The sequence below is a fragment of the Dama dama genome, chromosome 12 (genome assembly GCF_033118175.1).
Source record: "Dama dama isolate Ldn47 chromosome 12, ASM3311817v1, whole genome shotgun sequence".
Lineage (NCBI taxonomy): Eukaryota > Metazoa > Chordata > Mammalia > Artiodactyla > Cervidae > Dama > Dama dama.
The window spans coordinates 232,229-257,471 of NC_083692.1; the positions used below are offsets into that span (position 1 = coordinate 232,229).

Below are 25,243 nucleotides of genomic sequence, written 5' to 3' on the forward strand. Positions count from 1 at the left end.
AATGCTCAAAATTCTCCAAGCCAGGCTTGAACAATACATGAACTGTGAACTTCCAGATCCTCAAGCTGGTTTTAGAAAAGGCAGAGAAACCAGAGATCAAATTGCCAACATCCACTGGATCATTGAAAAAGCAAGAGAGTTCCAGAAAAAAATCTATTTCTGCTTTATAGATTATGCCAAAGCCTTTGACTGTGTGGGTCACAATAAACTGTGGAAAATTCCCAAACGATGGGAATACCAGACCACCTGACCCGCCTCTTGAGAAATCTGTATGCAGGTCAAGGAGCAACAGTCAGAACCAGACATGGAACAACAGACTGGTTCCAAATCGGGAAAGGAGCATATCAAGGCTATATATTGTCACCCTGCTTATTTAATGTCTATGCAGAGTACATCATGAGAAATACCGGGCTGGATGAAGCACAAACTAGATTCAAGATTGCCGGGAGAAATATCAGCAATGCAGATGGCACAACCCTTATGGCAGAAAGTGAAGAGGACTAAAGAGCCTCCTGATGAAAGTGATAGAGGAGAAGGAAAATGTTGGCTTAAAGCTCAACATTCAGAAAACTAAGATCATGGCATCTGGTCCCATCACTTCATGGCAAATAGATGGGGAAACAGTGGCTGACTTTATTTTGGGGGGCTCCAAAATCACTGCAGATGGTGACTGCAGCCATGAAATTAAAAGACACTTACTCCTTAGAAGAAAAGATATTACCAACCTAGACAGTATATTAAAAAGCAGAGATGTTACTTTGCTGACAAAGATCTGCCTAGTCAAGGCTATGGTTTTTCCAGTGGTCATGTATGGATGGGAGAGTTGGACTCTAAAGAAAACTGAGTGCAGAAGAATGGATGCTTTTGAACTGTGGTGTTGGAGAAGACTCGAGAGTCCCTTGGACTGCAAGGGGATACAAAAAGTCCATTCGAAACTAGGTCGGACCTGAGTGTTCATTGGAAAGACTGATGTTGAAGCTGAAACTCCAATGCTTTGGCCACATGATGTGAAGAGCTGACTCATTTCAAAGGACCCTTATGCTGAGAAGATTGAGGGCAGGAGGCGCAGGGGACGACAGAGGATGAGACGGTTGGATGGCATCACCGACTCATTGGACATGAGTTTCGGTAAACTCTGGGAGTTACAAATAGACAGGTAGGCCTGGCGTGCTACAGTCCATGGGGCTGCAAAGAGTCAGACACGACTGAGTGACTGAATTGAACTGATAAGGGGAAAGAATATGAAGAAGAATAGATATCTATATCTATATCTAGAATAGATATCTATATGTATACCAGACCAGCTGGAATGTAAGGGATGCTGATGATGACTGGTTCTGACTCTCAAGACTTCAATCAACTGAAGCTTGGAGTCTCCCACAGCCCAAGACCCTTAATGAACATGCCTGTAAAGTTAAAGTGTTAGTCACTCACTCATGTCTGACTCTTTGCAACCCCATGGACCACCAGCCTCCTCTGTCCATGGGATTCTCCAGGCAAGAATACTGGAGTGGACTGCCCCGCCCTCCTCTTGGGATCTTCCTCACTTAGGGGTTGAACCCGGGTCTTCTGCTGTGCAGAAATTGTTCACCATCTGAGTCACCACAGAAGCCGGAACATGCCTGTACTCATAGATTAAAGCTTACCTAACTTTGTGGTTTACAGAGACCCTGCTCTGCAAAGCTCCATGGTGTTCTCCATAGTTCTGCAAGTAATACACTTTTCCTTCCCATGAGCTTTGGCTGGGTTGTACCTTCTGGCCCTACACCCACCAAGAGGTAAACTCACTTTTCTGGTAACATTTCTCCATCCAGACTCCCAACCACCACTTGACACTAATTCTACAGTCAGTCGCTTTGCTTCCAATACATGGAAATCACATTAATTTTCTGTGAGCAAAGCTACCTAAGGGCCAGAAACAGTGTCCCTATTTTATCTTGTGAAGCCAGTAGGTGTCAGGCAATCTCAGCTCAGTGGATCCACAGTCCTCCAGATCGATGCCTCGGCTTAGAGAAAACACTTGCAAGGCTTTGAGGTTTTACTCATACATCATTTCTGAAAGCTTTTCATACCCACATTACATATACAGATGGCTCATCAGTGCCACTTCCACTTTCAGGTTAAAAATCCTCCAAGTTTTTCTAACATCCTTATTCCATGCGTTGTGTTTAAATCTTTGACCATAGGGTGTTTATCTTGTGTCTCATCCGAATATAGTTAATTACACCGTTTTCCCTTGAACAATGCAGTAGTCACCACATAGATTTCTTGACAAAACTGGATTTGACAAGGTACGGCACACGTGGGCCTAGGATAAACTTCGGGAGCACGGTTAAAGTCTGGTGGAGCCGATATACCACTTGAGGGCACTGGAAAGAAACATTCAGCCTGAGGACAACCCGCCCACTTGAGGATCCAAGCTTAAGAGGCCATGCATGAAAACAAAGAAACCAGCCACGATGCGCATGCGCGCTGGAGCCTTGACAGACACGCCCACAGAGCAGCCAATCCCCGAGCGGTGGGGCGGGGCCTCCATCGCGCTCCCACCCTCCGGCCGCCTATTGGCCAGTCTGCCTCAGTCACAACGCCGATTGGTCGCTTGTGCCTGACAGGGTACAGGCAGGCTGCTGGCCCTTCACTTCACCTCAGCGCGGAAGGACTGGACGTCGCTGAACCTCTCCCGCTCCTGGGGACAGGGTGGGCAGCGCGGCAGGATAGCCGGGAGGCTGACGGGAACGCGCCCTGCGCAGCCCTGATAACCCCTTAGCCTAATGGCTTCAAATTCCAGGGTGGGAGGCCCGAAATCCTGTCAACTTTGAGTAACCTGAGTCCTAATCTGAAGGGGGCTTGCGTCTCGTCAGCTTCAGGGATTACAACTCCCTTCACCCACAGAAACCCAAACCCCTTAGTGCTGCGACCCTCAAATACCTAGATTAACCGCAGTTCCCCTCAGCCTGAGGCACCCTAAAAATACCACCCGCAGAGACACCAAATTTCCTCAACCTCTCAGACCCTGAATGCCTCCGCCTGGGAGCCCTTAAAACTCTTCCTCCTCAAGACCATAACTGTCCAGCCTGTCGGAGACTTCACGTCCCTTAATAAGAAACCCCCGATTTCCTCAGCCTCACAGATCCCAAGTTTTCTCACCCTGCGCATTCTACATCAGCCAAAAGATCCCCAGTCCCCTCTGTCTGAGGACCCCAGTTACTTCAGCCCGTGGGACCCAGATCTCCTCAAGCCGAGCGACCTGTCCGTTAGATGTAGAACCTATGTTATGCCCAGATTTTTCTGAGTGTCCAGGAGGAGATCCTCAAAACCCTTCTTGGAGAAACATTCCCTCTGCTGCACTGGAACAGAGCCCTGATTTCAGCCTGACCAGAGTTCAGCAGTTAGGGGTTTCCGGGTCTCCTCAAGAATCCCTCCGTCACCCACAGACACATCCCTCCCAGTGCCTTCCCTCAGAGGGGCTGAATTGTAGGGGAACCAAAGAAACCAACTCTCATTCACTTTAGGCTGATCTGTCATATCTAGTCAGGATCCGTCCATCCCACCAATACCCTCACCCTGACTTTCCCCTCACCTTCCTGCCCTGGATACTCCACCCAAGGCAGACAGACCAGGCTCTGGACACTGGTCTGGGCTATCTCAGCACCTTCTTCTTCCACAGGCACCTTGGCCTTGAGCACTCCAATGGCCATGAAGCCGAACAGATCTCCAGAGGAGACCACTGAGGGAGATGCCAGGAGAACAGAGCGGAAGCCCACGGTGAGAGGTGGAGGCAGCAAAGCTGGCTCTAAGCCAGCTCTATACGAAGGGCATGGCGCTGGTCCCTGAAGCACCACAGACTGCTTGCCTGGCCAGCTGAGTGAACTTCCCTGTGACTGTACACAGGATGGGAATGCCTGGTCCTGTCTGAGATGGTGGGGAGGAGTGGGACAATACAGGACACTAGCTTCGTCAACTGCTCTGTGTCCAGGGAGAGTTAGGAAAATGCTCAGTGTTTGTTCAGATAAGCAGGACACAGTCGGGAAGGAAAGTCTTCATCCCTGTCTCACACAGACCATCCTGCAGCTTCAGGCTACTCCCTGCACAAAAGGTGGAGGAGAAGGCTCAGCTCTAAGGTCTGACTTAGATTAGTAAATCACTGATGAAATCTATTATTTTCCTCAGGCCAAAGATGCTTCCAAAGACATCTCCATATACTTCTCCAAGGAAGAATGGGATGAGATGGGAGAATGGGAAAAAATCCGATATAGGAATGTGAAAAGAAACTATGAAGCGCTGATTGCTATAGGTAACAGGAAGTGCTGGGTGCCTGTGAGCCTGGGAAACATCAAACAGGTCTTCACCCTCAGTGTTCACTTGCTGACTCTTAGGTGGCTTCATCTGCTCACAGTTCCCTTTTCTGTGGAGACTAAACTGGAGGAAATGTTTACAGTTCTGTACCAGAGGGAGGTTGACCCTCTTGCCTTATTCTAGATTCCCCCAGCCCATCCTACTGATTCCCTGACTTTGTGACACTTTCCATTGCTTCTGTGCTTTGTTTCTCCTTCTTAGAAGAAATATTTTTCTTCTTTCCAGGTTTCAGAGCCACTCGACCAGATTTCATGCATCACCGCAGGCAGGCCATCAAGACCCAGGTAGATGACACTGAGGATTCTGATGAAGAATGGACACCAAGGCAGCAAGGTGAGAGGCCAGGAGGATGTGGAGGTGTCTTCCTGAAACCAGCCTGGGCTTAGGTCTCAACTTCATCTCAGCCATTAGCAAGGAAAACATAATTTTCAGCATTCCGAAGTGGTTGTGACCAAATATTTACATAAGCCTGAATGAAGATGAATGTATAGGTTTTCCAGTGTAATTCTCAAAAGTTTTATGGTTAAAATTTATCATTCTGTTTACAAAGAATTATTTTTGCTAAACATTCTTAGTGAAAGGCAGTTAAAGAAAACTTAGAAATAAATTCACCAAACAGATTTACTACTAATCTCATTGGTTATTGGATTAAATCTCTTCTAAAAGGAAGTAATTAACATATTATGTCAAGATACATTATTTATGTATGTATATAAAACATAACCCATGATCTTCTTACCCTAACGTTAAACTAATTCTATATTTTGATTCTGGGAAAGGGTTGGAGAGAACTATTTATTCTCCATGATCTTTCCCACATTTCACTGACCAGAGATGGCATCAGGTAAATAAAATGAAGTACACTTATTATAAAATAGAGGTGAGCAGCTCACTTCCTCTTCTGCTGCTCAAAGAGTTTAGAAGAGTTAATCTGCCTAGACTAGAGAAAACAATTTAGACAGTTCTATGATTCTCCATCTGTAGATTTCTGTTCTCCCAGATTTTTAAAAATTATTTATTTAGTTTTGGCTGCAATGGGTCTTTGTTGCTGTCCATGGGCTTTCTCTGGTTGCGGTGAGTGTCTTCTCATTGCAGAGCATATGCAGGCTCTGTAGTTTGTGACACACAGGCTTATCTGTCCCGCAGAAAGTGGAATCTTCCTGGACCAGCCATCAAACCTGTGTCCTTGCATTGGCAGGCAGATTCTTATCCACTGTGCACCAGGGAAGTCCCTCTGTTCCCTTAGGTTATTAAAACTAGGGAAAGGGACATGAAAACCAAACATTTGGTTGTCTGCAAAGGTTTTGACATAAGGAGGTATTCTTCATAGGGAATACATACGCCTCGGTTCACCATACGCCTGCACGTCTTTATTTACCTTTTTACCAATTTCTGAGTGTATGGCACACTGTTGCTAACTATGTGCACATTACTGTTAGTGGCCATAGTGCTAATCGCTCAGTCATGTCTGACTCTGCGTACCCATAGACTGTAGCCCACCAGGCTCCTCTGTCCATGGGATTCTCTAGGCAAGAATCCTGGAGTGGGTTGCCATTTCCTGCTCCAGGTGATCTTCGCAACCCAGGGATTGGGCCTGCATCTGTTGCATCTCCTGCATTTCAGGTGGATTTTTTACCGCTGAGCCACAGGGGATATATATACACATTGCTGTACAACAAATCTGTAGAAATGTTACATCTTGCGTGACTGAATCCCTAACCCACTGAGTAACAATTCTCTAATCCTTCCTCCTCACAGCCCTTGGCAACCACGATTATATTTTCTGTTTCCATGGATTTGATTAATTTAGATACCTCATGGAAGTGGAATCAGGCAATATTTGTCTTTTTTGATTGGTTCATTTCACTTAGTATAATATCATCAAGGCCCTTCCATGATGGAGCATATGACAGAATTCGTTTTTAAGGCTTTCAAACATTCTGTTGTGTGCATGTGGATATAATATCTATAACATATTTCTTATATAAAATATTTATCTTTTATCCACCAATGAACATTTAGATTGCTTACACATCTTGCCCACTGGGAATAATGCAGCAGTGACCATACATGTGCCCACTATTTATTCAATATCTTACTTTCAATTCTTTATGGAAATACACTCTTGAGTTGGATTGCTAGATCATACAGCGGTTCTAATTTTCTGTGGAAACTCCATACTGTTTTCTAGAAAGTTTGCAACATTTTACATTGCCAGCAGTAGTGTATAAGGGTTCCAATTTATCCATATCCTTACCAAACTTGCTATTGTCTTCTTATACATATTGCCCATCACAGAAGGTTTCAGTTTGTATTTCCCTATTGATTAGTAATATTGAGCATCTTTGCATATGTTTGTTGGCCATTTGTGTATTTTCTCTGGAGAAATGTCTATTCAATTCCTTCTCTCACTGTTAGTCAGCTCAGACTGCCATAACAAAGCAGACTGCATTCCTTAAACCACAGAAATTTGTTTTCTTACAATGCTGGAGCATGGAAATTTGATATCAAGGTGCCATCATGGTCAATCAGGGTCTCTTCCTGGCTTGTAGGTAGCCTTCACACTGGTGTATGCTTAGTAACCCCTTATCAGATGCATATTTTACAAATATTTTCTACCATCCTATAGGTGGCCTTTTCAACTCTGTTCACTGTGTCATTTGCTGCACAGAGGTTTTAAGATTAATCTCGTTTGTCTATTTTCACTTTGTTACTAATACTTGTGCACTTGGTACCATATCTAAGATTCATTGCTGATTCAATGTCCTGAAGCTTCACCCTTGTTGTCTTCTAAGAGTCTTATCAAGTCTTGCATTTAGGTCTTTCATCCATTCTGAGTTGATTTTTCTTCAAGATATGAGATGTTCATTATTTTGCACATTTTTATTTTGTTTCCCCAGCACCATTCATTACAGGGATTAAACTTTCCCCATTATCTTGACACCCTAGTTGAAGATCATTAGACCATGTATCCAAGAGTTTATTGCTGGCTGTCTATACTGTTCCATTGATTGACATATCTGTCTTTATGCCAGCCAGCTTCCTCAGTGGCTCAGCAGGTGAAGAATCTGCCTTCAGTGCAGGAGACACAGGAGATGCGGGTTCACTCCATGGGTTAAGAAGATCCCCTGGAGAAGGAAATGGCAACCCTGTCCAGTATTCTTGCCTGAGAAATCCCCTGGACAGAGGAGCCTGGTGGGCTACAGTCCAAAAGGTCACAAAAACTCAAGAAGACTGAGTGACTAAGCACACATTTTTTGCCAAATCTACACTCTTTTGGTTCCTGTACCTTTGTAGTATGTTCTGAAATCAGAGGCCTCCAACTTTGCTGTTCTTTCTAAGATTGCTTTGCCTATTTGGGGTGCTCTGAGATTCCGTGTTAACTGTTGGATGGATTTCCTATATCTGAAAAAGCTTCCATTGGGATTTTAATATGAATAGCATTGAATCTTTAAATTGCTTTTGGTAGTATGAACAGCTTAATAATATTAAGCCTCCAAATCCATAAACATGAGACACCTATCTATTTATTTATGTCGGATTCCTTTCAGCAATACTTTGTAGTTTTCAACATATAAGTCTTTCATCTCCTTAGGTTTACTCCTAATTACTTCATTCTTTTCAATGCTATTATAAATAAGATTATTTGTCCAGTGGCTAGGACTCCACACTCCCAATGCAGAGAACTTGGGTTCAGTCCCTAGTCAGGGAACTAGATCCCACATGCTGCAACAAAGACCTGGCACAAACCAATAAATAAAAAGAAATATTTTTTTTTTTCATTTAGCTCTTGACTATAGCTTTAAAAAAATAAAAAATAAATAGGATTGTTTTCCTATTTTCCTTTGTGCAATGGTCATTCTTCATGCATGGAAAAATGTTTGAATGTTGATTTTGTACAGTGCAACTCTCTGTGCAGGATTTTTGTCTGTGTGGATTTAAAGATCTTTCTGCACATAAAACCATGGCCCTGGGACAGACATAATTTTTCTTCCTTCTTGCCAAATGGAAGCCTTTTGTTTCTATTTCTAACCTAAAGCCCTGGCTAGGAGTTCTAATATTATGGTGAACAGAAATGTTGATAATGGGCATCCTTTCCTTTTTTTCTTGATCTTTTTCACTGATGACTATGATGTTAGAGGTAGACTTTCAATATATGACCTTTATTATATTGCAGTCACTTCCTCCTATTTCTACAGTGTTGAGTACTTTTGTCATGAAAGACTAGGAAATTTATTAGATACTTTATGAACATCAGATGAGGCACAGATGAAGTTTCATATTTTTTTTTTTTTTATTTTTAAGATAATTATGTTATGCTCCCAGTGGAACCATGGGAGGTGATGATATAGAAATCATCTTCCATTCCTCCTTTGGTAATCATTGTCTTTGTCACTCTCTGGCTTAGAATTATGTGTCCTTAATTAGAATACCCAGAGTTTGGAAACATTTCCCAACCAAAACACTGATTCTCATCATTTTTTAGGTAAACCTTCTTCGATGCCCTTCCGAGTAGAGCACAGTAAACACCAGAAGGTGAGTATTTCCCAAATCCTGTTGCCAAAATATCCTCCTCATGGATCCAGTCACAGGTGAGAATAGGAGAAAACACAGAGATCCTGGAGACGGCTGCCTTCCTGCCCTGGATCTTTACCACAATGTCTGATATGAGCAACATCTTTACAGTTAGTAAGAACAACACCCATAGTATCCTGTTCTATTGTTACATTATTTTCACAATATTTTAGACTTTAAGCATTTTATGTGAATAAACTTACTTAAACCTTAAAACAATCCTACAGTACCTATAAGTAGGTTTATAGCTATCACCATTAGAGATCACAAAACTGAGGTAAAAAAAAAAAAAATGATTGATTATATGCCCAAGATCACAATATCACTGGTAATGCAATCTAAACGAAGCACCTTTTCTAAACTTAAAAAATGATTAAAGCTTCCATGGTTCTATGAAGCTTATTCATACATCTTTATATCATTAATCTGAGAGATGTTTTCAACCTCAGTTCTTTTGTGCTGTGCTAGGGAGGGATATGCTAAGACATATGACTAACGGAAGCTTAGGGACATGCTGGGCAGTTTCTAGAGTGGACAGTCCAAAATGAAGAAGCTTTAGGACATGCTGGGCAGTTTGTAGAGTGGACAGTCCAAGATGAAGAAGCTTTAGGACATGCTGGGCAGTTTGTAGAGTGGACAGTCCAAGATGAATAAAGAGACAGGATCCCTACCTCAGAGCCTCCCACTCCAATAAGAGGAAGCAACTCGCAACCCTGAGAAGCCTCAGGTTTATGACTGAAAAGCAACAAATAAGAAAATAACAGAAGGACTTCACATAGATTACCCACTTTTGAGTAGAAACTCACCATCTGGGCATCATGTCAAATGCTCCTTCTTGCAGGAGGAGTAACAGCTCCTCCTCTGAGCTCTAATAGGCAACTCTCCTGTTTGGTATCATTTGTTTAGCCTGCCCCTGTGTTGTGAGCTTTGGGAGTCTAGCCCACACCCATTCATTCTCAGAAGTCCAGGCCCAGCTCAAAGCCCCTGAGGGCCCCCTGAATGTTTTGTGAATGAGTGACTCCACATTTAAGCATTCATCTAGGAGTAGAAAGGTCAAAGAATGCTGAAGATAGTATCTTTGAGCTAGACTTCAAATATACTGGCAGTTTAGGGAATAAATTGATAACAGGGATGTACGCTCACGTTCTTACTGTATTAGATAGCTCAGACAACAATTTGTTGAAGGTTATTAAATTTCATGTCCACTATAATATTAAGAATTAGCCTGAATACCAATTAATGGATCAGGAAAATGAGTAGAACCAGCTAGTCATACAGCCTTGTTCAAGGAGAACTGATGAGACCAGCTACTTTAATTTCAAACATTGTCTATAGGACATGGCAACCTACAACTTTCATCTCATTTTCTTTATTGTCTAAATGTGTTTCTGCCGATCGTCTCTTCTCTTCTTAATCTCACTGCTTTGTCACCTTATTTTCCAGATGTGTTTTGTCCTCTCTGCAATTTTCCATACTTCCTCGTCCATCAAAGGGCCACTAATTAATAGAACACCTCCGAATCTCTCTATGAGCTCTTACCCTCTTCTTTCCCTGACCTCCAGCTATTCTTCTCCCTTGCTCTCACTTTTATGCAGAAAGTTGAAGGGGAAGAGCCTTAAGATATGAATTCTAGTTTTGATTCACTATCCACCTAGGTCCTTTTGTTACACTCCAGTGTTCAGACCCACCCCCCTCCAAATCAGGTATTTCTAAGAATTGTCAAATTATTAACTAAAATCATGCATGTGAAAACACTTCATAAAGTCCTAAAGAACTAAAGAACTGCATGTTGTCTCTTACTCACATGGAAGAGAATGTCCAGGGCACCATTAAGTAAAGAATCTAGTTTGAAGGAATTGCCGGGAGCAGCAAAATCCCTGAAGACAAGTGGCTCCAAGCAGGCTCAGAAACCAGTGCCCCATCACAGAAAAGCAAGGACCCCTGGACAGCACCCCAGACAAAAAGTCGGTAAGAGAAATTTGGGGGAGTTCCTCTAATTAGTTCCTCTAATCCCTGTAGAAAAACTAATAAGTATGGCCTAGGTGTTTGGCACGGACTTTGGGTAGGCATGGGTTTAAGGTGGACTGATCTGAGACATGAAGTTAGCAGTGGGGCCTTGGGAAAATCTTATACATTTTCTGAGGTCCCGATTGCTATCTGGAAAGTGAAGATAAGGATACATAACTCATACGATGCTTGAAAGTCTTACATTAAATGCCAAAAGTCTGACATCTACAAGTAGTTCAGTAAATCCAGCTGTGATGATGGGAACCGTGCTTTGTTAGTGTTTATGCCTAGATCTCTGCTCATGTGCCCTTACATGTCATGTGCCCTTAACATATGTTTTCTGAGTAGATGTGTCGGTGAACTATTTCCTAAGTAGGAAGGTTTGGAAGTTAAACCTACTAACGGGAAGTGCAGGATGCTATCACTGAACTGGGCATCTGTGGTCAGTGGAGCCTCAGTCTCCTGAACCTGTAGTTAAAGGGAGAAGAAACAAAATATCGAGAAGAGACTTCTTGGGGGTGAAGTGGTTAAGGCTCCACACTTCCACTGCAGGAGGTGTGGGTTCCATTCCTGGTCGGGAAACTAAGATCCCACAAGCCATGCAGTGTGGCCAAGAAATAAATAATGTAACATGAAAACATAAAATTACAAAAGTAAAAGTTTGAAAAATACATGTAAGAAAGTTTTAACAAAGTGTATAGATGGACAGGTAGGAGAACTCACACTTTCCGATAAAACAGGGACTAACTCCCCAGACCCCATCAGCCTTGCTTAGCTTCTGTTCTCCATCTTAGAACTCAGAAGAAAGGAGACTGGAGTGAGGAGGTACAGTCTACGGGAAAGAAAGGGCCACGTGTACCAAGAGGTCAGCGAGCCCCAGGATGACGACTACCTCTGTGAGTGACCCCACTGGCCCACTCACGGAGAAGGGGCTACGAGGCCTTGGTCCACTAACCTCACCTCACCATCTGGTCCCCCGGTCATCCCCTTCCTCTATGACTTGGGGTGCAGGATCGAGGCCAAATGCCATTGTTGCAGGAAGGGGAACCCCTTCCAGGGCCCAAAACTGGGCTCTTGTCTAACACTCGGAAATGAATTGTCCAAGGAGACACATGCTGACAACGCAAGAGATTTTATTGGGAAGGGCACCCAGGTGGAGACCAGGAGGTAAGAGAACCCAGGAGAACTGCTCTGCCTCATGGCTCACAGTCTCAGGTTTTATGGTGATGGGATTATTTTCCGGGTGATCTTTGGCGAATCATTTTAATTCAGAGTCTTTCCTGGTGGCGCACGAATCTCTCAGCCAGGATGGATGCTAGCGAGAGGGATTCTGGGAAGTGGACAGACATGCGGTGTCTCCTTTTGACCTTTCCCGAACTCTTCCGGTTGGTGGTGGCTTATTAGTTCTGTATTCCTTATCAGGATCTCCTGTCATAAAACAACTCATGCAGATGGTTACTATGGTGCCTGGCCAGGGTGGGCAGTTTCAATCAGTGTGCTTCCCCTAACAACTCCCCCCCCTGAGAGACTTTATACTCAAGATGCTTCTTGGGAATTGGGGTGGAGGTCTCTTTCTTCTGTAAATTTTTCCTGTTGTGCCTGGGCATAGGCCTGCCTAGCAGAGCAGAAGTCTCTCTCTCCCTGATCTAAGATGGGGTGTTCTATATCTGAAACCAGCTTTTACTCTTGTAATAACAGCAATTTAGTTTGAAACTGTTGGCGCCTCTCAGAGATGAAATAGACAGGGGCCAAACAGGAGACCTTACAGGATGGTCATCACTGGTCCCCAGAAATAGGAGGCAACATTTGGAGTGAGGGCTGCAGGGTTTGTGACTTTTTTTTTTTTTTTTTTGCTTGGCTGGTGGTGAAGGAACAGAGCTCTGCTCCAGGAATCTTGTGTTTAGTCTGAAGTTACCATCTTCCACCTGGGTGGTGGCTCCAGTTCTGTAGAAGAGCTCAAAAGACATTGTTATGCGTATTTCTTTGAGTAGGAACCAGGACCCTGTCTCAAGGCTGTACCACCATTTGATTGTTTCTCCTGCTTCAGTATTCTCTCCCTTCCCTGATTTGCAATCGTTTGAATCTACCCTTTGGAACTCAGGGAAGGTCAAGGAGGCTGAATGAAGCCTATATCTTACAGATAAGAAATGGAGAACACACAGCAGATCTGTACTCCAGAGTCGACACCCACAGAGTCCTGCTCAGTTTTAATTTAGGGAACAGGGCAACTATGACTGTGATAAGTTTTTGTCAAAATGGGGCATAGGACCGCCTCAGCTTGGAGAAGAGACACTGACTTGGAAGTATTCCTGAGTTCTAAGTCCTAGATCTGAGCCTTGTATGATTAAAATCTCAATCTTTTGGTCTGCCATTTTGTTGTAACAGACGTAATTAGTAGTAGCTGGAGGAGGGATAACTGGAATTTTAATAGACAAAATAAATCTCTTTTTTTTAAGAATAGGCCTGAAACCCAGTCTAGTCCTGGCACTTCAGGGAGACTTTTAGCCAGGTGGCCAGTTGTCTAGTTTTATAAAAAGTAAGGTAGAAGTTATTAGCATCCAGCAGACATTGTTTTGAGAATGGTGGCATCTAAGCCTGACACGACTCAGAAAACTCAAGTGTTTAGCAATATAACGTCTAATCTGAAATTACACCCATAGCAACACCTGGTTATTTTCCAGGATGTCTGAACCATAGCTGAGTACTCTATTTTGACTTTTAGTTGTAAAATTTTCCTTAATAGCCAAAGCAGATGGCACCATTACTGACGTCAGTGTTTCTCTAGGTATGAGGAGATGCAAGAATTGGGACTCATAAAATCTCTTGAAAAGATCTAACTATCTGAAGGCCTGTTCTGCCAGTTTTTTTCAGAGCACCGAGTGCCTCATTCCTGATTTTCACCCTGAACTCCTTTCAGGGCTGTTGAAAGTCAGCAGTTGCACAGGCCGTGATTTAATCTCTGTAGATGTAGATGGCAAGTGTCAATCTTAAGTTGGCAGAGCCCCTTTTTGCTCATAAACTTGACCATGATTTTGAGGGGGGCATTTCATGACCATTTTATCCGATGGTGCTGAGAATGTCCATTTTCAGGCTTGGCAAAGATTTTATTGACAGGCCACTCAATGTGCTGTTACTGGACTAGGCCATTAAACAGTATCCAAAATTCTCTGGACCACTTGTCTTACTAGCCTCTTGGTCCAGGAAGACATTCCCTCTTGTTGCTTTTTTTCATATCTAGAGTTACACTGTTATCATCATCGATCTCATAGGGAACTATATATTATTTTATCAGAGGCCCCAGTCACACATTTGGCAGTGTAAGAAATAGCAGTTTTGTAAAACAGGTGAAATACAAAGAACATAGCCAGCAGTATTAGTAAAGTCACAAGTAAGACTTAAGAGCTTCCATTAGATGTAGCCCAGTATATCCCAGGTCGTCTGACTTAGTCTACTCTGCACGAATCTTTATCTTGCACGGAAATTATCCATTGGCACCACCATCTATAAGGCACATAGCCCAGTATAACTCAGGTGGTCTGACTTAGTCTACTCTGTACAAATCTTTATCTTTCAGGGAAATTATACATTGGCACCACCGTCTATAAGGCACATAGCCCAGTTTTTTAGTGTTACTAGACAGATTATCCTTAGTATGATTGAATTGTTTCCAACACAGAGGAGACTTTAAACCTAAATTACCATAGCATGGTGTTATCTATATAAATCCTTCTCATAATTGTGGGAGATTTTTTTTTTTTTTTTTGCTGAAACTTTTCTTGTTGCTCTGATTAAGCCTGAGTGATAGAAAAAAGCTCAAATTTATGGCCAGAGTCAGAGCAGGCATTATTAATTGGCCCAGTGAGGGGATCCCGTCTAGTAGTATCACAGTGACCTGAATATGACTATAATTTTTTTTTTAAAGTAAATTTTTTCAGGGCCAACCAGTTAGAGTCTTATAGTAGAGAAATTTACCAAGGTAACCCAGAATTGGATACAGGTAATTGGCCACAAACCCAACAATTGGATTGATTTCTAAAACTAGCATAGGATCAGGCCTATGAAAGAAAAGCATTTGATTTGTATGCAAAGGTCTAAGAAGTCAAGAAAACATTATAAATGATCATACGAAGCAGATCCAGCATCTTGGGCAAGCTGCCTACCTCTGATGTAGTTGTCTTTTCATCCTGGTGTAGTGTAGTTTTTCCTGTTTGAGCATCATTTGAAGGTGAGATCAGGCCGGCTGTCTTTTCTAATAGACCAATCCAGTGTAGGGGCCTTTGGAAGTGGGAATTAATCTAAGAGTTAATTTTCCTTCAGTTTCATTGTGCATGAGCTAGTTAAGAGTACCTGATAAAAAGCCCTTCTATCCAGGTTGGAGACAGTCTCCTAAATTATGTCTTTTTCTAGTCCTGGTTGCAGGTCATGAGGCATCTGATCTTCATCCAAAGATAGATTACTGAGATAAGCTTCAGAAACAAACTTAGGGTGTTCTTTAAGAATTCAATTAAATTTTACATTAATATCACATAACAACAAAGAACTATCTAAGAAATGAGTCTTACTACATGCAGACCTCCATTAACTGAGATTTAACATTTTTTGAAATATCTTTTTTTTTTTCTAAAGTTACCCTCATTTTTATCAAATATAACCAAATTAAGGCTAGTTTGTTTGCAAAACAGGTCTGTTCTCACTAATTTTGGTCTAATGATTTACATAACCATAAATGTTAATAGACTTTTTATTTTGCTGAAACATTTATAGAATCTCAGACTGAAATTTTAATATAAAACAGGGCTGGGAAACTCACACCAAAGGCTTATCACAGATTTTGTCTAACAAATCTAGGTGAACTCTTTTCTTTTTAAGGGCTCAAAAATTCCTTGAGATTTTTCTACCTGTTAGTGAGATAACCTTCCTAGCTCATTTGATAAACTTACTGGAAACCTAAGAGTTCCAAATTTCTGGAGGAGTCAGATAGAGAGAAAATATAATTGTTTTGTTCACAACGTATCATTTTACCAAATTATTTTCATAATTAGTTTGAGAGGAAGGTTTTCCTTACTCCCGGAAAACACAAGATTCAAACCTGTAATTTTTTTAGATAGAAACCATAAGTTATAAGCATATTCGCTGGTTCATTCAGTCCTTTGTTAACTTTTGTGAAGTCATCAGGTTTCTAATTAGAACACCAAGACATATCAAAATGTTAAGAACTCCATATAATTTCTAGGATATCTGTATTAGTAATTTTATCATACATTATAACATGAGCAGATTTATTACTCATTTGATAATCTTTTTCATGTAATTTAACCAACCAAATAAACACAGTTTAATATCTCTCTTTGGGATGTTTCAGGGGCCCTCTGAAGCACCCCAAAGTTAGCTAGATGTCAAAGGAACTTCAAAAGAATTCGATTTAGGAAGTTTCATTGAAAAGATCAATTAAAAGCGTTTAGAACATTTGGTCAGATTTAGTCAATGTTGATGGGTGTATCATTTAGCTTGTTGATATGTCACAATGGGCGTAAATACCAAGGCTCAAGGTCTAGTGAAAGTCAGCTCCGCCATCTTGGACCTAAGTGGCTCTAACCAGTTTTCTTATGACCCTGTCATTCCTAACAAAATCCATTTATCTAACTAATTGTAATCCAATTTTAGAAAATCCTGATCATGCATAACTCTTTTTAGTATTTTTTCATACTTTTTTACTGAGAGCACACTTCCTGCTTTCCTTTAGCAACCAAGAGCTAACTTTTATATTAGCATTTTATAGATTGGTGAGCATAAATACCAGTGATAATTTCTAAAACCCTTGCTTTCTTAAAACATTTTAGGATGGCATCAAACATTATTCATTTATAGTCCCAAATCTCTTTAGTTTTTCTGTAAAAGGAAATCAGTGTTTAGTAGTAAATGTTTCAAAATCTTATTTCATTTGGAAATGACATAATTATTTAATAGACTTCCAATACTTAGTTTAGCACAACCCTTAGAAATTCAAGTTATGCCAATCTGGGGAGACTACTGTAGACAGATATTTTTAAAGAATAATTATTCTTAATAGAGTTTATATACAAACTCATACCTCATTTACATTTTTTAGAAGTTTTTTCACTCGAGGTAATTTCCTTGTTGACAAACTTGTAACAGGTATAATATTTAACTTATATTAAACCTAGGTACAATGAAAATATTCTACTTGATGTTAATTACTCTAAGACATGTCTATATTAGATAGGTCAACAAACAAACATTAATATCAGGTATTTAGTACTGAATATTTCCCAGTTCACCTAAATCTGGAATTTATTGTTTAATTTAGAATTATTTGATTTGTAAGCACTTACCTTTTTTTAAGCCAATTAAATAGAGCTAATTTACAAATTAACCTAAAAAAATATTACCCAGAGACAAAGACATACCAAAACATATTTAGACAGACACAGTGCAAGATCTAGCTTCATTTTCTAAGTTAGGTCATGAATTAGATATTACAATATAAAATTTACTAGTTTATAAAAAAGTTGAAATAAATAACATTTTTAAAGGCTTTTTTCCTTTTTCTCTCAGTCTCAGGAGTTAGAGATGGTCTATATAAGTGTTCCTGAGAGCCGTGCTCTCAAGGCACAGGGAAAGAAAATCAAATTCTAACAAAATGGCAGCAGGTCTAAATGGTGGCCAGACAAAGCAAAATGGCCCTCACAAATCACAACACAGAGCAGAGTTAAAACACACACATATAAACCTGGCAGTCCTCCTCAGACACTCCCTTAAATACAAGAATACAGTCTCTCAGAAAACTTTCCATAGAGACACAAAACTTCAGATGTCTTCAAAGATTTCAAAAGGAGGAAAGGAAGCCAGGTTGAAAGAAGAAGGAGGAGGAGGCGGGAAAGGGGGACAAACGGGGTGGCCTTACAGACGTCTCCTGCCACCTACAGACACCCAGGCGTTACGGGACTTTTCCCTGGGCTTCCAGAAAAGGGAGGACTGGAACCCGGCCCTACCAGAAACCAGACCAGAAAATTCGAGTTCTCTGCCAAGAGGAGGTGATAGGTCTCCAATCCTCAGCTCAAGCTGAGGCCCTTCAACCAGATTCCTGCGTCCAGGACCAGGGGACTAGAAAAATGGGAAGGATAGGAAGGGCTAGGGAGAGGAAAGAGAGAGGGAAGGGGAGAGGTCAACAAAGTCTCTTGTTCCTTACCGGTCGGGGCACTCTGGCCAGTTGTCTGCATCAGGAGAAGACCAGGGACAAAAAGGTCCCAGTTGCAGCCGCTGGGTCTGGCCCATTGGCAGGCAAGCTGGGCCCTGAGTACCCCGAGTGGTCAGGATATCAGTCTCAGCGAAGAAGAGTCCCACCAGAGTCGCCATTTGTTGCAAGAAGGGGGACCCCTTCCAAGTCCCAAAACTGGGCTCTTGTCTAACACTCGGAAATGAATTGTCCAAGGAGACACATGCTGACAAAGCAAGAGATTTTGTTGGGAAAGGGCACCTGAGCGGAGAGCAGGAGGTAAGGGAACCCAGGAGAACTGCTCTGCCTCGTGGCTCACAGTCTCAGGTTTTATGGTGACGGATTAGTTTCCGGGTGATCTTTGGCGAATCATTTTAATTCAGAGCCTTTCCTGATGGCTGACGCATCCCACAGCCAAGGTGGATGCTAGCGAGAGGGATTCCGGGAAGTGGACAGACATGCGGTGTCTCCTTTTGATCTTTCCCGAACTCTTCCGGTTGGTGGTGGCTTATTAGTTCCGTATTCCTTATCAGGATCTCCTGTCATAAAACAACTCATGCAAATGGTTACTATGGTGCCTGAACAGGGTGGGCGGTCTCAACCAGTGTGCTTCCCCTAACACCATGAGTGCCCCAGTTCTTTCGAGGAGGTTGTTTCGACCAGCAACATCACTATACCTCCTCTCATCCCTGTTCTCACCTCCAGATTGTGAGGAGTGTCAGAACTTCTTCATCGACAGCTGTGCTGCCCATGGGCCCCCAACCTTTGTAAAGGACTGTGCAGTGGAAAAGGGGCATGCCAATCGCTCAGCCCTCACGCTGCCCCCTGGGTTGAGCATCAGACTGTCGGGTATCCCTGACGCTGGGCTTGGAGTGTGGAACGAGGCGTCCAATCTGCCGCTGGGCCTGCACTTTGGACCCTATGAGGGCCAGATCACAGATGATGAAGAGGCCGCCAACAGTGGATACGCCTGGCTGGTGAGAAGCACCCCTTTCCCTGTCCTCTGGCCTCTAATGGCTTGTATGTGGTGGGGGGTACTTCATGTCTACATGCAAGGACGCACATGGTGATAACATGGTCAGCAATGACACAGTCAGCCCTGGGTACTGTGTGCCCTGGGCGTCAAAAGAAGACTTCCCTCTAAAGGTCAGAGGAGAGGTGGGACCACAGTGTAGAGACACTCAGGACTTCTATCTAAAGGTCAGAGGAGAGGTGGGACCACAGTGTAGAGACACTCAGGACCTCTATCTAAAGGTCAGAGGAGAAGTGGGACCACAGTGTACAGAGACAGAGGACCTCTATCTAAGGATCAGGGGAGAAGTGGGAACACAGTGTACACACACTCAGGACCTCTATCTAAAGATGAGAGGAGAGATGGGACCACAGTGTAGAGACACTCAGGACCTCTATCTAAAGATCAGAGGAGAGGTGGGAACACAGTCTACAGACACACAGGACTTCTATCCAAAGGTCAGAGGAGAGGTGGGACCACAGTGTACAGACACTCAGGACCTCTATCTAAAGGTCAGAGGAGAGGTGGGAACACAGTGTACAGACACTCAGGAACTCTATGAAAAGGTCAGAGGAGAGGTGGGAACACAGTGTACAGACACTCAGGACCTCTATCTAAAGGCCAGAGGAGAGGTGGGACCACAGTGTACAGACACTCAGGACCTCTATCTAAAGGTCAGAGGAGAGGTGGGAACACAGTGTACAGACACTCAGGACCTCTAAGGGTCAGAGGAGAGGTGGGACCACAGTGTACAGACACTCAGGACCTCTATCCAAGGGTCAGAGGAGAGGTGGGACCACAGTGTACACACACTCAGGACCTGTATCTAAATGTCTGAGGAGAGGTGGGAACACAGTAGTACAGACACACAGAAGTGACTCCTCCCTTGTGGAGCCCTTGCCTTCAATGAACCAAGAGACTCAGACTTGCAATGATGAGTAAGGGGCTTACCGTGTGGTCCGACTGGCAGGTAAATCCATGCAGGCTGAAAAGCACCAATGACTACAGAGGGAAATAGCTCTTCTATATCTTCCTACCAAGAAAAAATAAAAGAAAGAGGAAAGCTTGTAACTCTTTCTCTGACACTCAGATCACCAAAGGGAGGAACTGCTACGAGTATGTGGATCGAAAGGACACGTCTTGGGCCAACTGGATGAGGTGAGTGCAGTGAGTCTGCAGTGTGTAGACATTGAGACTCCCTCCATCCCACGCCCCTTTCCTTCTCAACCCGGCTCCCTCAACAGCTTTCACATCTTCTTTCCTCTTTTCCCTCCATATCATGCTCTTTCATTTCAAAAGACACTGGAAAGTAGGAAATAAAAATACGGTATGTGCTGTCAGGATAGAAGTCTATATGCTGAACAAAACTGGTGTAGTTGAAAACAACTTGAGGAGTCTAGATTCACCAGGCACACTTTAACTCACTTAATGGACACTTACCACGCACTTTATGTTTCAGTTTAGACAGTGAACTTCGTTACTGAAGCAGATCACACAACCCATGTCCTTTTGGAGAACATACTGCAGACAGACATTAGCCAATTGATTTTAGGAACAGTAACCTTAATTTTTCTATCTTTGAGTAACTACACAGTGCCAGGATAACCGAATACAGGAGACCTTGACTCTATGTGGGCAACAACCTCCTCAGGCTTGGTTCCAGTGAGAAGTGGGCCCTGAGGCCTCAGAAGGAATGGGGGGCAGGATGGCCCTGAATGGGACCATTCTCTGAGGGCCTCTCCTTTCATCAGGGCAGGCAGACAGTGAACAAACTATTACTGTTCCGTGTATCAAGCTATATCAGAGCTCTCTCCAAGTTTCCGTGGGAGGGGATGGGCAAGCGAATAGGACCCTGGATACACGTGGGGAGATGGGAGAAAGCCTGGGGAGAGAAGGCAGGCTGGGGTGAGTGCTGAGGGCTGCGTGTTAGCCAAGGAGCACCAAGTCCTGTGGATGGAAGAGAACTTAATTCAGAGTTTAGAGGAGCTGGAGGTCACCAGCCTCAAGGACAGTCCAGGTGGAGATGAGTCTGGAACTGGGATCCGGAAAATGGCTAATTAGGTAAGGAGAGAAAAGCATGGGAATTCACATGGCCTGGTCGAAGGTGTGAACAGAAGGTCCACATGAGGGGCGGCCTCGGAGGCGGAAGGCAAGGAGCTGGGCATGGTCGGAGAGTGGAGGGCACTCATCACCTGAGGTTTCTTTCCCTTTCCCGGCCTCGACCCCAGGTATGTGAACTGTGCCCGGGACGACGAGGAGCAGAACCTGATGGCCTTCCAGTATCACGGGCAGATCTTCTACCGAACCTGCCAGGTGGTCAGGCCGGGCTGTGAGCTGCTGGTCTGGTACGGGGACGAGTATGGTCAGGACCTTGGCATCAAGCGGAACAGCAGGGGGAAGAGTGAGCTCGCGGCCGGGAGAGGTGAGTGTCACCCCTCTTCCAGCACCCCACCCCATTCTGGGAGCTTCCGTCGTCCGATTTAGAAGCAGAGGACAATCCAGTCTAAAGTCAGTTGAGTTGCAATTAAAATGCCTCATAATTTTATTCTTGTCCTATGATTGTTAGGAAAAATTTTTATAGTAAAAATGTTAGTTCTATTTTTTAATATTTGATGCAAAAAGATATGTAACATCACCTTCTGCTGACAGGCTTAGAAGCAAAAAGCAAGTTTTCTAGCACCTACCAGCTCTCTGCCCTTTGCCTCTTTCTTCCTTATTCCCTCCCATTTCTTTTCTTTTTTTTCACTAAAATAAAGACATTTTATTTTAAAATATTTATAGGACAAAGATATTTAAAGAGTCACACTAGGAAATTTATGAATGACATCTACCAATCTAAAGAAAGTAAATGGCATTCCTTACTTATTAGTATTTTTTACATTTTTTAATTTATTTTATTTACTTTTATTAGTTGGAGGCTAATTAGTTTACAGTATTGTAGTGGTTTTTGTCATACATGGACATGAATTAGCCATGGATTTACATGTGTTCCCCATCCCGATCCCCCCTCCCACCTCACTCTCTACCCGTTGCCTCTGGGTCTTCCTAGTGCACCCGGCCCGAGCACTTGTCTCATGCATCCAACCTGGGCTCGTGATCTGTTTCACCCTAGATAATATACATGTTTCGATGCTGTTCTCTTGAAACATCCCACCCTCGCCTTCTCCCACAGAGTCCAAAATTCTGTTCTGTACATCTGTGTCTCTTTTTCTGCTTTGCATATAGGGTTATCATTACCATCTCTCTAAATTCCATATATATGTGTTAGTATGCTGTAATGGCATTTATCTTTCTGGCTTACTTCACTCTGTATAACGGGCTCCAGTTTCATCCATCTCATTAGAACTGATTCAGATGAATTCTTTTTAATGGCTGAGTAATATTCCGTGGTGTATATGTACCACAGCTTCCATATCCATTCGTCTGCTGATGGGCATCTAGGTTGCTTCCATGTCCTGGCTATTATAAACAGTGCTGCGATGAACATTGGGGTGCACACATGTACAGTGATGTGCATTCAGTTACGGTTCCACTTTTTTGTCATATGAGTTCATGCTCTGTGCCAGACGGGGCTCCACACATCGAAACAGACAGAACCACTGCCCTGGGGCAGCAGGGGCTTCGTACCAGACAGGGGCTGGTGCTCTGAGGGAAACCAGCGCAGTGAACGTGCCTCGGGTCAGCGTGAGCAGAGGGTGGGGTGTGGTGCAGGACGGTGGGGCAGGGTCTCTGCAGAGATAACGCCTGCGGGGAAAGATTCCAGGCAGGGGAGCAGCCAGTGCTGCAGCCCCAGGGCCGGGAAGAGTGGCCATGCCAGGGGTCGCGGGAGGAAGCACAGAGGGAGAGGAAGGAGGCTGGATGGGACACGGAAGCCTCAAGGCATGTGTCCACGTGCAGGCCCCAGGGGTCCTCCTGGGTGACACAGAACAACCGCGAGGCTTTCAGCTGTAAGCGGCATGTTCTCTGTTCCAAGACGATGCTTTGGTTCATTTTGGGGATGAGACATCAGCGGGGAGCCCCCTCAGAGGTCAGTTCATTGCCAGACATGAGGGGAGAGTGGGCTGTCTGAAGATGCTTTCTAGTGAGGATGTGAAGAGTCTGGCTGGACATGTATTTTTAAATAGGGCTTCCTAGTGCACGTTGAATGGACTAAGCCTGAATGTAATAAATGAGGTATGAGTACTGCTGAGGCTTGAGAAAGGATATGCCTTTATTTTATGATGTATGGGAAACTGAGAGAGGAGTAATTTGTGAACCAGTTTGGGCAGCAAGGGCCAGAGACCTGTAGTCAGTGGGACCTAGGCCGCTCGGTCTCGTCCAGTCTCAAACCCGGTTCCTGCAGAGGTCGGCACAAAGGCTCCTCTTTGAACAAGGAGCCACAAAGTCAGATTTACCCACACCTGCTGTAACCACCCCCTGTGTTGCCTCCGATAGGCAGAGAACTCCAGGCCAGGAACCCCTAACTTAATAGACCCTTTCTTCTCACAGGGAGCCACTCAGGAGATTTCACCTAAGTCATCAAGTCTTATCCCTCAATAGGGTAAATACCTGTGGCCATTATGACATGACATTTCAGACACTTACACGCAGGGAAAGTCCCTACAGATCCACATCTATCAGGAGAGACGCTGCCTCTGATGCTGCTGGAAGGTCCCTATCTGGGTGATATGTAGAAAAGGCCCCTGACACCAACTTCCTGGATTTCTGTAGATGTAGAGAATAAGAGTGGAGTGGAAACGTGGACTATAAAGACACACTCGATGGGAGACAAATCGTGCACTGTCAACCCTTAGATAATTAGTGAGGCAGGCCTGACCATGGCAAACCACCTACCTGACCAAAAGCTTCCTCTTTCAGCAGAACCGAAGCCCAAGATCCACCCATGTGCCTCCTGCTCTCTGGCCTTCTCCAGTCAGAAATTCCTCAGCCAACACACCCAACGCAGTCACCCCTCTCAGACCCTCCTGAGACCATCTGAAAGAGACCTCCTCCAACCAGAGGATCCCTGCCCAGGCAATCAAAATCAGCGATATTCAGATCCACACAGCCCGAGCGACAAACCTGAGGGTCAGGAGGCCAAGGACAGGCCCCAACCTTTGCTGAAAAGCGTAAGGCTGAAGAGGATTTCAAGGGTCTCTTCCTACTCACCCGGAGGACAAATGGGGGGTCCTGGGGTGCATGAGAGAATGAAACACGAGACCAGCACAAGCCAGGAGCTGAATCCAGAGTACACAGGCACATTGCTCACGGGGGCAAGGGTCTCAGGGATTATGAGGGTCACGTATGGAGAGTGTGGGCAAGGCTCCAAGGACAGGTCAAGTCTCACCACACACGAGAGGACACACACAGGGGAGAAGCCCTATGTTTGCGGGGAGTGTGGGCGAAACTTCAGTCAGAAGTCTGTCCTCATCAGACACGAGAGGACACACACAGGGGGGAAGCCCTATGTTTGCGGGGAGTGTGGGCGAAGCTTCAGTCAGAAGTCCCATCTCATCTCACACCAGAGGACACACACAGGGGAGAAGCCCTATGTTTGTGGGGAGTGTGGGCGAAGTTTCAGTAAGAACTTCAACCTCATCACACACCAGAGGAGACACACAGGGGAGAAGCCCTATGTTTGCGGGGAGTGTGGGAGAAGCTTCACTCACAAGTCCGTCCTCATCACCCACCAGAGGACAAACACAGGGGAGAAGCCCTATGTTTGCGGGGAGTGTGGGAGAAGCTTCACTCACAAGTCCGTCCTCATCACCCACCAGAGGACACACACAGGGGAGAAGCACTGTGTTTGCGGGGAGTGTGGGCGAAGCTTCAGTCGGAAGTCCGTCCTCATCACCCACCAGAGGACACACTCAGGGGAGAAGCCCTATGTGTGCAGGGAGTGTGGGCGAAGCTTCAGTCAGAAGTCAGATTTCATCAGACACCAGAGGACACACACAGGGGAGAAGCCCTATGTGTGCAGGGAGTGTGGGCGAAGCTTCAGTCGGAAGTTCGTCCTCATCAGACACCAGAGGACACACACAGGGGAGTAGCCCTATGTTTGCGGGGAGTGTGAGTGA

General features: G+C 44.1%; 1 pseudogene; it reads left to right on the forward strand.

The window, feature by feature from the left end:
- Nucleotides 1–3,696: 3,696 nt before the first annotated feature.
- LOC133067141 (histone-lysine N-methyltransferase PRDM9-like) lies at nucleotides 3,697–25,243 on the forward strand (annotated as a pseudogene).